The sequence below is a fragment of the Choloepus didactylus genome, chromosome 21, assembly GCF_015220235.1.
Source record: "Choloepus didactylus isolate mChoDid1 chromosome 21, mChoDid1.pri, whole genome shotgun sequence".
Lineage (NCBI taxonomy): Eukaryota > Metazoa > Chordata > Mammalia > Pilosa > Megalonychidae > Choloepus > Choloepus didactylus.
Genome location: NC_051327.1, coordinates 45,323,418 through 45,337,671, shown reverse-complemented (window position 1 = coordinate 45,337,671; position 14,254 = coordinate 45,323,418). Strand labels below are relative to the sequence as shown.

Below are 14,254 nucleotides of genomic sequence, written 5' to 3'. Positions count from 1 at the left end.
TTAAATCCTTGAGGGGTACAGCATAACATGGATTTGGTGTCCAATGGCCTTAGCAGGAAAGTTGCTTTGGAATTTAGCACAAACCATGCCACTATTTCCATGAGCATAAGTTACCTTTTCCCAGATTACTCTGGTTTTGTTAGGTTTGCTACCAGGAGTCACTGTGCTGTTTTTTGCTTTGTACACATAAACACATCTCTTGCCCAAATAGAATTCAGTTTCATCTCAGGCATAAATGCCTTCAATTTTAAGAAGAGCTGTGTGCTGCCTCTGGTTCTGAAGACCCCACTTATAGCCAGCAAAAATGGCTTTGGACCACAACCTTCCAGAAATATTTGCTGTTTTAGAAGTTCTGTTCCCAGCAAGCCTCCACAGGCTTCAAGATGGCAGAGACAACATACTAATTCTTACCATTTGGATTCTACTTTCAGGGAAAAAGGGGGAAGATATCCTTGTTCTCAATACTTACCTCTTCCTTTCCTACAGAAAGATTATTTTTGCTAATTTGAAAGAACAACTGAGCTGATAAATCTGGGGACCAGCTTGACTGAACTTTACCTTAACAGTTTGAAACCCTTATATGAATGGTAGAAGCCTTGAAAAAGATCCTGGAATGCTAAAAGTGTATCAGTGATTTTAAGAGATGGATATTTAGAAATACTTTTGAAGTAGTATTTTTTTTCCTTTATTCCAGAGAAAAATCTCAAAAGATCATAATCGGGAAAGAAAATTTTAAGATGCTCTGGCTTCATGTAGCTTAATTTCTTTATAAGACAACATGATTTTCACATTTTAGTCAGTGCTGTGTCTCTGAAAATTGATTTGCTTGTTGTTTTTAGAGGAATTTTGTGTATATATTTAAACCACTCTCTTATATCAAGCATGTACTTTTTCTGATGGAGATGTATGAGTTGTCTTTGAATAATTGATTAGAATATGAGGTCCTGAAAATTATTACAATGAATCACAAACTCACACTTAAGAATAAACTCTTTGATTACTCTGTCCTGATGGGACTGATCTGGTGGGTCAAAGGACAAAAATCCCTGCTGAGAAAAGAGTGAATTTCTTTTATAGTTAAGTAAATTTCTACTTTTAAGGTATCTTCAAATAAGTACATATTAGAACAACAACAACAAAAAAGCAAAGCAGATTCAATAAGGCTGAAGTCAATGTGAGTTGAGGAAATGGGAGCTACCGCTTGGGGATTTCTTCACTTAGTGTAAATTTAGGAATGATGATAAATGCAAGGTCATTTCTCACAGAGGACAGAGGCAGCAATAGGAACTGAGAGAGGTTCTAACATCTATAGGAGGCGTACAAGTAAACCAGTATTTGAGATCCTGGAAAATTTTTACATAGTAGTCAGTTGTAAGATATTCTATTTTTTGTTTCTTTTTTTGGGGGGGGGGGTAGTTATACCTAGCCTTGCATTTTTATATCTATATTCAAAACTTCAGAATCAACCCAAATAGAAATTCTATACAAATTAACCATTAACTCCATATTCTCTTTGCCCAACCCAGTTCCTGGTAATTTATACTCCAGACTCTGACTATATGAGTTTGCTTATTCTAATTGTTTCAAATCAGTGAGATCATACAATATTTGTCCTTTGGTGTCTGGCTCATATCATTCAACATGATGTCTTCAAGGTTGATCCATGTTGTTGCATTTTTCAGGACTTCATTTTTACAACTGAATAATATTCCATTGTATGTATATACTATATTTTATTTATCCATCCATTTGTTAATGGAATTGGGTTGTTTCTGTCTTGTGGCAATTGTGAACAATGTAACTATGAACACTAGTGAGTAAATATCTCTTTCAGTCCCTGCTTTCCATTCTTTTGGGTACACTGAGTAGTGTGATTGCCAAGTCACCTGGTAGTTCAATACTTAGGTTTCTGAGGAACACTCAAACTGTATTTCACAGCAGCAGCACCATTTTACATTCCTAAAACAATGAATGAACGATCCTATTTCTCTGCATCCTCCCCAAACTTATTAGTGTCCATTTTTGTAATAGCAACCATTCTCATAGGTGTGAAATGGTACTTCACTGTAGATTTGTTGACAGTTCCCTGGTGAGAAATGATGTTCAACTCCTTGTCATGTGTGTGTGTGCGTGTGGGTGTGTGTGTGTGTGTGTGTGTGTTTTAACCATTTGTATATCCTCTTTGGAAAAATATGTATTCAAGGTTTTTACCCAATTTTTTTTAAATTGGTTTGTCTCTTTATTTTTGTGTTGTATGATTTCATTACATATTCTGGATAGTAAACCCTTAATGGATATAAGACTTTCAAATATCTTTCCTCATTGAATAGGTTGTCTTTTCACTTTCATGATAATGACCTTTCAGGTGCATTTCTTAAAAATTTTGATAAGATTCCATTTACCTATTTTTTTTTTTCTTTTCTTGCTTGTGCTTGGGTAAATGTGTAAGAAACCATTGCATAACATGCAGTCCTGAAAATGTTTACTTACCTTGTCTCCTTGGAGTTCAATAGTTCTAGCTCTAATATTTAAGTCTTTGATACATTTTGAGTTGATTTTTATATAAGGTGTGCAAAGGAATAAAACTAATATCCTGAAATAACTTCATTGCTTCTAGTATGTTCTTTTAATCCACTTCTGTGGTTTTATATCTATTGTGGGTGGGACCTCTTGATTAACTTATTTCTATTGAGCCCTGCTGTGTTTTAATCCTCTTACTGGAGTCCTTTATGAGAGAATAAAGGAGAGAAATAGCCCCAGAGAAGATAAGAGAGACAGAAGTTAAAAGACAGAAGCATGCAGGAGCTCAGAGAGGAAGCCACTGAAACCAGAAGCTGGAAGTAATGAATCCCAGGAGAGAAGGACAGCAGACATCACTATGTGCCTTGCTATTTGACAGTGGACTCTTCAGAGTCCAGGTGTCATCATGTTGATGCTTTCATTTGGACATTTTCATGGCCTCAGAACTGTAATAAATCTCCATTGTGAAAGCCAACACATTTCTAGTATAGTGCATTTTGTAAGCTTTGCCAAACTGAAACTGCATTGAAGGAACTTCTTCCCCAATTGATTGGTCTTTTCCTCCTTTCCAAAAATAATTTGGCCATACATATGAGTGTTGATTTCTGAGTTCTCAATTTTATTCCACTGCTCTCTCTACGTGTTTGTCCTTCTGCCAAAACCTAGCTTTGGATTACTATAAATTTGCAATAAATCTTCAGACAAGGCAGTGTGAGTCTTCCAATCTCATTCTTCTTTTTCATTTTCAACATTGTTTAGTTCTTCAGGGCCCCTTACCCTTCCATATAAATTTCATGTTTGGACTTTCTATTTCTGCAAAGAAGGCTTTTCAAATTTTTATTGGAATTGTGTTGACTCTATAAATCACTTAGGGTATGAATGATATCTTAAAAATATTTAGTCTTCCAATCTGTGAACACATGAATGTCCTTCCATTCACTAAATATCTTCTTTGATTTCTTTTAGCAATATTTAGTAGATTTTTTGTGTATAAATCCTTTACATCATTGGTTAGATTTGTTTTTAGATATTTGAATCTCTAGTTGCTGTTGTGAATGAATTTTTTTTTCTTGATTTCATCTTCTGATTGTTCATTGCTTAAAAATGTTACTTAGTTTTATATGTTGATTTGTACCCCACCACTTTGCTGACTTCATTTATTAAACCTATGAGGTTTGCTGTGGATTTTTCAGGATTTTCTTTACATAAGATCATATCATCTGCAAGTAGGGAAAGTTTTATTTTTCCTTTGAAATTTGGATGTCTTTTGTTTCTTTTTCTTGCCTAATTGCTCTGGCAAGAACTTTCACTATAATGTTGAATAACAGTGGTAATGGTGGGCATCCTTGTCTTGTTCCTGATCTTAGAGGAAAAGCTTTCAATCTTTCACCATTAAGTAGGATGTTAGCTGTGTGCTTTGCATATATGCCCTTTATATGTTGAGAAAGTTTCCTTTTATTCCTAGTGTTCTAAAAGTTTTTATCAGGAAGCACTGCCAGATTTTGTCAAATGCCTTTTCTGCATCAATTAAGCTGATCAGTGTTGTTTTTTCAACTTTAATGAGTCAATGTGCTGTATTACATTAATTGATTTTCTTATGTTGAGCCAACCTTGCATATGAGTTATAAATCCCACTTGATCTTTGTTCTCTTTTGCTAATGCTGCTGGAATGTAAAACACCAGAGATGGATTGGCTTCTATAAAGGGGGTTTATGTGGTTACAAAGTTACAGTCTTAAGGCCATAAAATGTCCAAGATAACATACCAGCAATCGGGTACCTTCACTGGAAGACAGCCAACGGTGTCTGGAAAACCTCTGTTAGCTGGGAACACACATGGCTGGCATCTGCTTTCAGCTTCTGGTTTCAAAATGGCTTTCTCCCAGGACGTTCCTCTATAGGATGCAGTTCCTCAAAAATGTCACTCTCAGTTGCACTTGGGGTATTTGTCCTCTCTTAGCTTCTCCGGAGCAAGAGTCTGCCTTCAATGGCCATCTTCAAACTGTCTCTCATCTGCAGCTCCTGTGCTTTCTTCAAAGTGTCCCTCTTGGCTGTAGCTCCTCTTCAAAACATTACTCACAGCTGCACTGAGTTCCCTCTGCCTGTCAGCTCATTTATATGGCTCCACTGATCAAGGCCAACCCTGAATGGGTGGAGCCATGCCTCCATGGAAATATCTCATCAAAGTTATCACCTACAGTTGGGTGGGGCACATTTCCATGCAAATCTAATCAGCACCAAAATGTCTGTCCCATGAGACTGCATCAAAGAATATAGCTTTTTCTGGGGGACATAATACATTCAAACTGGCACAATCTTCATGCATAATTTTTTAATATTCTGTTGGATTTGTTTTGTAGGGTTTAATTGAGGATTTTTGCATCTACATCCATAAAAGATGTTACTTGGTAGTTTTCTTTTCTTGTGGTATCTTTATCTGGCTTCAGTATGAGTGTGACGTTGGTCTCATGGAATGAATTAGGGAGTCTTCCCTGCTTTTCAATTTTTGGAAGGGTTTTAGCAGAATTGGAGTTAAGTATTCTTAGAATATTTGGTAGAATTCCCCTGTAAAGTCCTCTGGGCCTTGGATTTTCTTTGCTGGGAGGTTTTTAATTATGGATACAATCTCTTTACTAGTAATTAGTTTGTAGAGATCTACTCTTTCTCCTTGAATCAATGAAGGTGCTTTGTATGTATAGAAGAATTTGTCCATTTCAGCAAGGTAATCTAATTTATTGGCATAGAGTTATTCCTAATATCCACTTGTAGTCCTTTTTGTTTCAGTAGGGTCATTAGTAATGCCCTGCTTTTCATTTCTGATTTTCATTATTTGTATCCTCTCTCTTTTTTCTTTGTCAGTCTAGCCAAAATTTTGTCAATTTTATTGATGTTTTAAAGGAAACAAGATTTGGTTTTCATGATATTTTCTATTATTTTTGTTCATTTGTTCTCTATTTCATTCATGTTTGCTCTAATCTCTGTTATTTCCTTTCTTTTGCTCACCTTAGATTTAGTTTTCTCTTTTTCTAGTTCCTCCACTTGAGGTTAGATGTAGATTTGAAGCCTTTCTTCTTTTTTTTTAATGTTAGCATTGACAGCTATAAAGTTCCCTCTCAACCCCACCTAGCTACATCTCTTAAATCTTAAAATGCTATATTTTCATTTTTATTCACATGCAAGTATTTCCTATTTTCACTTCTGATTTACTCTTTAACCTATTTGTTGTTTAAGAGCTTTTTTTTTTAATTTCCACATATTTGTGAATTTCCCATTTATTCCTATATGATTTAAAGCTTCATTCCATTGGGGTAAGTGAATATACATGGTGTTATTTCAATATTATTTTAATTCATTGAAACTTACTTTGTGGTTTAATACATGTATCCTCATAAATGATTCATGTCCCCTCAAGAAAAATGTGTACTCTGTTTTTGTTGTGTGAAGTGTTCTATATATGTCTGTTAGGTATAGTTCATTTAGACTATCATTCAAGACTTGCACTTCCTTAATGATCTTCTGATTAGATGTTCTATCCATTACTGAAAATTGTGTATCATAGTCTCCTACTATTAATGTAGAACCATCAATTTATCCCTTCAAATCAGTCATTAGTTGCTTCATATATGTTGTGGCTCTGCTATTAGCTGCATGTTTATAATTATTACATCTTCTGTCCCCTCTTATCAGTATATAATGACCGTCTTTTCCCCTCAGAACTATTTTTGATTTAAAGTCTATTTTACCTGAAATTCATATACTTACCTTATCTCTCTTTTGGTGTTTCTATGGTGTGTACACACACACACACACACACACACACACACACACACACACACACACACACACACATTTCATCCTTTCACTTTCAACTCACTTGTATCTTTAAATTTGGGGTGATTCCCTTGCAGACAGTGTATATTTGGGTCATTCTGTTTTATCCATTTTGCCCATGTCTTCCTGTTGATGGGAGAGTTCAATCCATTTACACTGAAATTCATGACTGAAATACAGGACTTCTTTCTGCAATTTTACTTTTTAGCCTTTGTATATCTCATACTTTTTTTCTCTCTCTCTTCCATTAATGTCTCTTTTGTGTTTGTTTCATTTTTATGTTTTGTACCAAATTGAGTGCCTTCTCATTTCTGTCTGGATATATTTTTCATCTATTTTCCTTGTGGTTACCATGGGGTTAAAATTTACCATCCTGAATATATAATAATCATAATTGATACCAAGCTAAATTAGATAGGTTGCACATAAATTTTCTTATATCCCTATCCCCCAAACATTTTTGTCATCATATAGTTGTGTATTCATCTCTGCAATCAATTTCAGAACATTTTCATTACTTCCCATCAAAATAAAAATAAAAATAACACCCAAAACATCCCACATTCATCATACCCCATCGTTTTAATTTTTTTTCTTTATTTCATTGCTCACCTGCCCATACACTGGTTAAAGGTAGTGTCATTCACAAGGTTTACACAATCACATGGTCACATAATAAAAATTATATGGCTATACTGTCATCACTGAGAATCAGGGCTACTACATTATAATTCAACAGTTTCAGATACTTCCTTCTAGCTATTCTAATACAATAGACACTAAAAAGGTATATCTATATAATATATAAGAATATCCTCAAGAATGACCTTTCAACTCTATTTGAAAACTCTTAGTCACTGAAACTTTATTGTGTTTCATTTCTTTTCCCCCTTTGGGTCAAGAAATCATTCTCAATCCCATGATGCTGTTCAAGGTTAATGCCTGGGAGTCATGACTCACATTGCCAGGGAGACTTATATGCCTGGAAGGCACATCACATTTATAGGCTAGTGTAGTGAATTATTCTGTAGAGCTGACTTAGAGGTACAGGCCACATCTGAGTAACAAAAGAAGTTTGCTGGGGGTGACTCTTAGGAATATTTATAAGTAGGCGTAGTTTCACCACTGGAGAGATAAATTTCACAAGGTCCAGCCCTCAGGTTGAGAGCTTGACACACCAGTTGGGGATACCCAATTGTTTAAGAAAATAGCAAGAATTCCCCAGGTAGGGAAGTTTAATAGTTTGACATTTTCCCCCAGTCCCTCAAGGGGAATTTGCAAATGCTTTTTATTGTGGCCCAAAATATTCAGGGATGTGTTGGGGTATTACATTAGCCTGTACAGAATAATGAGAATTAATTCTGTATTCTAGGTTCCATGTAATTAAGATGTCTTAAAAAACTAGACAGGTTAAATTAGATACTGTGCCACAGAAAATATAAATTTTGTACCAGATAAATCTCTTTTCCTTTGGTCTCACACAGAAGCTTAAGTTATAAGATACAGTCAATATCATCCTTTGCTGAGTATTCTAATTCACATTTTTCCTAACCAAGTCCATTTCATTCATATCTCTAATTGTAGTCAGATCTTTTCAGCTTCTTTAAGAGTTGGTGATGGATAAATACTGGCTTATAGAGCTGCTGAACTCTTTCTCTGAGTCTCGGGTGTCACACAGATACCCAAATTTCCAGGAAAATACCAGATTTTGCACAAAGAGCCCAGAATCTCAGAATTTAGAAATAAGAGTTATAACTCAGGACTAGATGCAGCTGCTGTAAGATCTTACAATCAAGGAAGTTTACAATAAGCCTTTTTGAACATTTTATACTCCTTAATCATTGGTTGTCCAATCTCTGCTCGTGTTCTATCCCCAGATAACCTATGCTCTCAAATTCAATTCTCAGTGTTTGCTCATAATAATTAGTTTATATTAGTGAGGACTTATAACATTGTCCCTTCATTTTTGGCTTACTTCACTCAACATAATGTCCTCATGATTCATTCACATATTTGCATGTCTTACAACATCAGTCCTTTATGCAGCCCTTCCATATTCTTTCGTATGTATACACCACAGTATGCCCATCCATTCATCCATTGATGTATCCTTAGGCCACATTCATTTGTTGCAAATCATGAATAGTTCTGCCATAAACATCAGTGTGAAGATCTGTATTTGTCTCCCTGCTTTCAGTTCTTCCAAGTATACACCAATAATAGGGTGGCAGGATCATATGGTGGCACTAAACCCAGTCTTCTGTGGGAACACCACACTGTCTTCCAGAGGGGCTGCACCATTCTACCTCTCTACCAACAGTGAATAGCTATATCTTTCTCTCCACATCTTATGCAGCACTTGTGTCTTTCTCATTATTTTTTAAACAGTTTTATTCACACACCATACAATCCGTCCTATGTGAACCATCAATGGCTTCCAGTATAATCACAAAGTTATGCATTCACCACCACTGTATATATGAGAAAATTTCCAATTGTTTCACAAGAAAAGAAGAGAAAAAAATAAAGAATTATAAACAATAAAAAGGAGAGGTGACCACATCAAATCAAGACTCCCATATGACTCCATTAGTCCACTTCTTACTAACATTTCGCCTTGGTTTGTTGCCTTTGCTACAATTAAAGAAAAAATATTCCACTGTTACTGTAAACTATAGACCCTAGTTTACATTGATTATATTTTTTGGTATACCATCACATTTTCAACATCTTACAATGGTGAAATTCACTTGTTCTCCTTCCTGTAAAAACTTTCTTGCTTTTGTACATTTAATCACCATCATTGTCCACTCTAGGTTTTGCCAAGCTAAACAATCCCAGCTCTAATACTCTATCTATCCTTCTAATGTTATACATGCCCCGAGCCCTCCTCTTTCAACTATACTAACATTCAGCTTTGTTCATTACACTTACAGTATTGTGCAACCATCAGATATTACTGTGTAAATGCTCTGTACTTCTTCAGCATCAAATGCCTACTCTCCACCCTCTTTCTTTCTCCTGTTAACCACTGTCCTTAACTTTAGCTCTTCAAGTTTGCTCATTGTATTTAGTTCACATTAGTAAGACCATACAGTATTTTTCCTTTTATTTCTTGCTTATTTCATTCAACATAATGTCCTCAAGGTTTATACTATTATTATATACATCATAACTCTATCCCTTCTTACAACTGCATAGTATTCTATCATATGTATATACCACAGTTAGTTTATTCACTTTTTCACTGGTGGACATTTGGAATCTTTCTATTTCCAATTGTGAATAACGCTGCTACAAAAATTGGTGCGCACATATCTGTTGGTGTCTCTGCCTTCAGTTCCACTGGGTGTATATCTGGTAATGGAATTGTTAGATCATATGGCAGTTTCTATTCTTAGCTTTCTGAGGAACAGCCAAACTGCCTTCTAGTGATGTTTCACCATTCTACATTCCCACCAACAGACAGTAAGTGGACCTCTTCTTCTATATCCTCTTCAGCACCTGTAGTTTTCTGTTTTTTTTTTCTTTTTTATAATGGCCATTCTAGTAGGTATGAGACATCTCACTGTAGTTTTGATTTGCATTTCCCTTATAGCTAGTGAAGTTTAGCACCTTTTCATGTGTTTTTGATTTTTGAGCCCTTTGCTTTTCCTCTTTGGAAAAGTCTCTGTCCATATCTTTTACCCATTTTTTAAAAATTCAGTTTTATTGATATATATACACACACACACACACACACACACACACACACACCCCATACAATTATACACAATTGTACAATCAATTGTTCACAATCCATCATGTAGTTGTGCATTGGTTACCACAATCTTTGAACATTGTCCTTATTCCAAAAAAATTAAAATTAGAATAAAAATAAAGTAAAAATGGACACCCCAAAGCAGTCCATTCCCCCATTCCACCCTGATTTTCATGTAGTTTTTGTTTCCATTTTTCTACCCATCTGTCCATTTACTGGATAATGGAATGTGAGCCACAAGATTTTCACAACCACACAGTCACACTCTGTAAGCCACATAGTTATACAATCATCTTCAAAAATCAAGTGTACTGGGTTGCAGTTCAACAGTTCAGGTATTTCCTTCTAGCTATACTGATACAAAAAACTCAACAGGGATACCTATATAGAGCGTAAGAATGCCCTCCAGAGTGATCTCTAAACTCCATTTGAAATATCTCAGCCACCAAAACTTTATTTTGTTTCATTTTGATTCCCATTTTGGTCAAGATTTTCTCAATGCTATGATGCCAGGTCCAGGCTCATCCCTGGGAGTCATGTGCTGTGTTACCAGGGAGATTTACACCCCTGGGAGTCCTGTCCCATGTAGGGGGAGGGGCAGCAAGTTTACCTAAGTGTTTTGCCTATTTTTAATTGTGTCCTTTCCTTTTTGCTGTTGACTTGTATGATCTCTTTATATATTCTGGATATTAAACCCTTATTCTGACATGTGGTTTCCAAATATTGTCTCCCATTGCATAGGCTTGCCTTTTATTTTTCTGACAAAGTCCCTTAATGCACGAAAGTGTTCAGTTTTCAGGAGATCCAATTTATCTATTTCTTCTTTCACTGATTTTGCTCTTGAGTTTAAGGTCTAGGAAAGCACCTCCTATCACCATATTTTTAAGTTATTTTCCCTACATTTTCTTCTAATAGTTTTCTGGTCTTACCTCTAATGTTTAGGACTTTGATCAATTTAGAGTTAATTTTGTATAAGGTATGAGATAGGGGTCATCTTTCATTCTTTTGGATATGGATATGCCGTTCTCTAAGCACCATTTGTTGAAGAGGCTGCTCTGTCCCAATTGAGTTGAGTTGACCGCCTTATCAAGATCAGTGATCTGTAAATGAGAGTATCTAATTCTGAACACTCAATTTGATTCCATTTGTCAATATATCTATCTTTACACTAGTAACATGCTGTTTTGAACCACTGTAGCTTTGTATATGTTTAGAGGTCAGGTGGTGTGAGACCTCCCGCTTCATTTTTCTTTCTCAATGTATTTTTAGCTATTCAGGGTACCCTGCCTTTCCAAATAAATTTGATTACTCATTTTTCTATTTCTGCAAAGTAAGTTGTATTTTAATTGGTATTGTATTGTATCTATCAATATTTTGGTTGAATTGACATCTTAACTATATCTAGTCTCCAAATCCATGAACATGGATATCCTTTCATTTATTTAGGTCTTCCTTGATTTCTTTTAGCAATATTTTACAGTTTTCTGTGCATAGGTCTTTTATATCCTTGGTTAGGTTTATTCCTAAAAATTTGATTCTTTGGTTGCCATGTAAATGGAAGTTTTTTCTAGATTTCTTCCACAGATTGCTCATTACTGGTGTATAGAAATGCTACTGATTTTTGTGTGTTGACCTTGTATTCTGCCACTTTGCTGTATTTGCTTATTAGCTCTGGTAATTTTAATGTAGATTTTGGGGGGATTTCTACATATATGATCATGTCATCTGTAAACAGTGAAAGTTTTACCTCTTCCATTACAGTTTGGATGCCTTTTATTTCTTTCCCTTGCCTAATTGTTCTAGCTAGAACTTCCAGCATAATGTTGAATATCAAAGATGACAGTGGGAATCCTTGTCTTTTTCCTGATCTTAGAGGGAAAGCTTTCTGTCTTTCCCCATTGAGTATGATCTTAGCTGTGGTGCCATGTTAGGAACTTTACTTCTATTTCTATCCTTTGTTTTCATCAAGAATGATGCTGAATTTTGTCAAATGCCTTTTCTGCATCAAATTAGATGATCAAGTGTTTTTTCCTCTTTGATTTATTGATGTGGTGTATTATTCTAATTGATTTCTTATGGTTAACCACCCTTGCATACCTGGAATAAAACCCACATGGTTCATGTTGTATCATTCTTTTAATGTGCTGATGAAAACTGTTTTGCAAGTATTTTGTTGAGAATTTTTGCATCTATATTAATATGAAAATATTGATGTGTTAATTTTCCTTTATTGCAGTATTTTTGCCTGGCTATGGTATTAAGGTGGTTTTCTTCATAGAATGAGTTAGGCAGCTTTCCCTCCACTTAATTTTCTTTGAAGAATTTGAGCATGATTGGTATTCTTTCTTGAACATTGGTAGAATTCACATGTGAAATCATCTGGTCCTGGACTTTTCTTTTTTGAGAGTCTTTTGATGACTGATTCAATCTCTTTACCAGTGATTGTTTAGTCAAGATCTTCTATTTCTTCTTGAGTCAATGTTGGTAGTTTATGCTTTTTAAGCAGTTTTCCATTTCATCTACATAGTTCTAGTTTGTTAGCATATGATGTTCATAGTATCCTCTCATTATCTCCTTTAGTTCTGTGGGGACAGTGGTTATGTCTCCCATCGCATTTCCAATTTTATCTATTTGCATTCTCACTCTTTTTTTTTTTTTGTCAGCCTAGCTAAGAGTCCATGATTTTGTTGATTTTACTAAAGAACAAGCTCTCTTTTTATTGATTCTCTGTATTGTTTCATGTTCCCAATTTCATTTATTTTTGCTCTAATCTTCATTATCTTCATTATTCTTTCCTTCTATTTGCTTAGGGGTTAGTTTGCTGTTCTTTCTCTAGTTCCTCCAGGTGAGCAGAAAATTCCTTGATTTTTGCTCTTTTATTGATAAAGTCATATTCAGCAAAAAATTTCCATCTCAGCACTGCCTTTGCTGCATCCCATAAGTTTTGGTATATTGCATTCTCATTTTCATATTGCCTCAAGATATTTACTGATTTCTCTTGTAATTTCTTCCCTGATCCACTGGTTATTTAAGAGGGTGTTGTTTAGCCTCCATACATTTCTGGAATTTTCAGCTTTCTATTACTGATTTCCAACTTCATGCCATTATGATCTGAGAAAGTGCTTTGTATAATTTCAATCTTTTTAATTTATGGCTACCTACTTTGTGATCCAACATATGGTCCATTCTGGTGAATGATCCATGAGCAGTTAATAAAAAAAAAAAAAAAAAAAAAAAAGCTGTTTTGGGATAAAATTCTGTAAATGTCTATTAAGTCTATTTAATTTGTCATATTGTTCAAAATCTGTTTCCTTATTGATCCTCTGTCTAAATGTTCTATCCATTGATGAAACTGGTGTATTGAAGTCACCAAATATTATTGTAGAATGCTTACTTCTCCTTTCAACATTCTCACTGTTTTGCCTCATGTATTTTGTGGCACTCTTGCGCAGTTGATAGATATTTATGATTGTTTTGTCTTCTTGATGGATTGTTCCTTTATTAATACATAGTGTCCTTCTTTGTCTCTTTTAATTGTTTTACATTTGAAGTCAATTTGGGTTTAAGTCAGGGGTTTTAAGGTCTAGGAAGCACCTCCTATCACCAGATCTTTAAGATATTTCTTATGTTTAAATTATTTTTTTTCCATCCTTTCAACTTTCAACCTTGGATCTTTAGTGAGTTTCTTGTAGAAAGCACATAGATACAGTTTTTGTTTGTTTGTTGTTTTGTTTGTTTTATCTAACCTACCAGTCTATATCTTTTGATTGGGAGTTTAATCCACTAACATTCAATGTTATTACTGTAATGGCAGTACTTTCTTTAATCATTTTGCCTTTGAATTATATCTATCATATCTTATTTTCCTTCTCCCTTTACCCTATTGGTTACCCTTACTGCTAATCTTCATTTCTACCATCTTCTCCCTCTCTCTCTCCTCTCCTGTCTTTTCCTATCTGTCTGTAGTGTTCCCTTTACTTTTTCTTCTAGAGCAGAGCTCTGGTTCATGGTTTTTCAGTGTCTATCTAAAAATATTTAAAGTCTACCTCATTTTTGACTGACAGTTTTACTGTATATGGAATTTTTGTTTGGCAGTTTTCTCTTTCGTTTCTTAAGTATATCATACCATTGCCTTCTCACCTCC

General features: G+C 35.0%; 1 pseudogene; it reads right to left on the bottom strand.

Moving 5' to 3' along the window:
- The window catches only part of LOC119517264, a 39,029-nt pseudogene continuing 24,775 nt past the window's right edge, over positions 1-14,254 (bottom strand).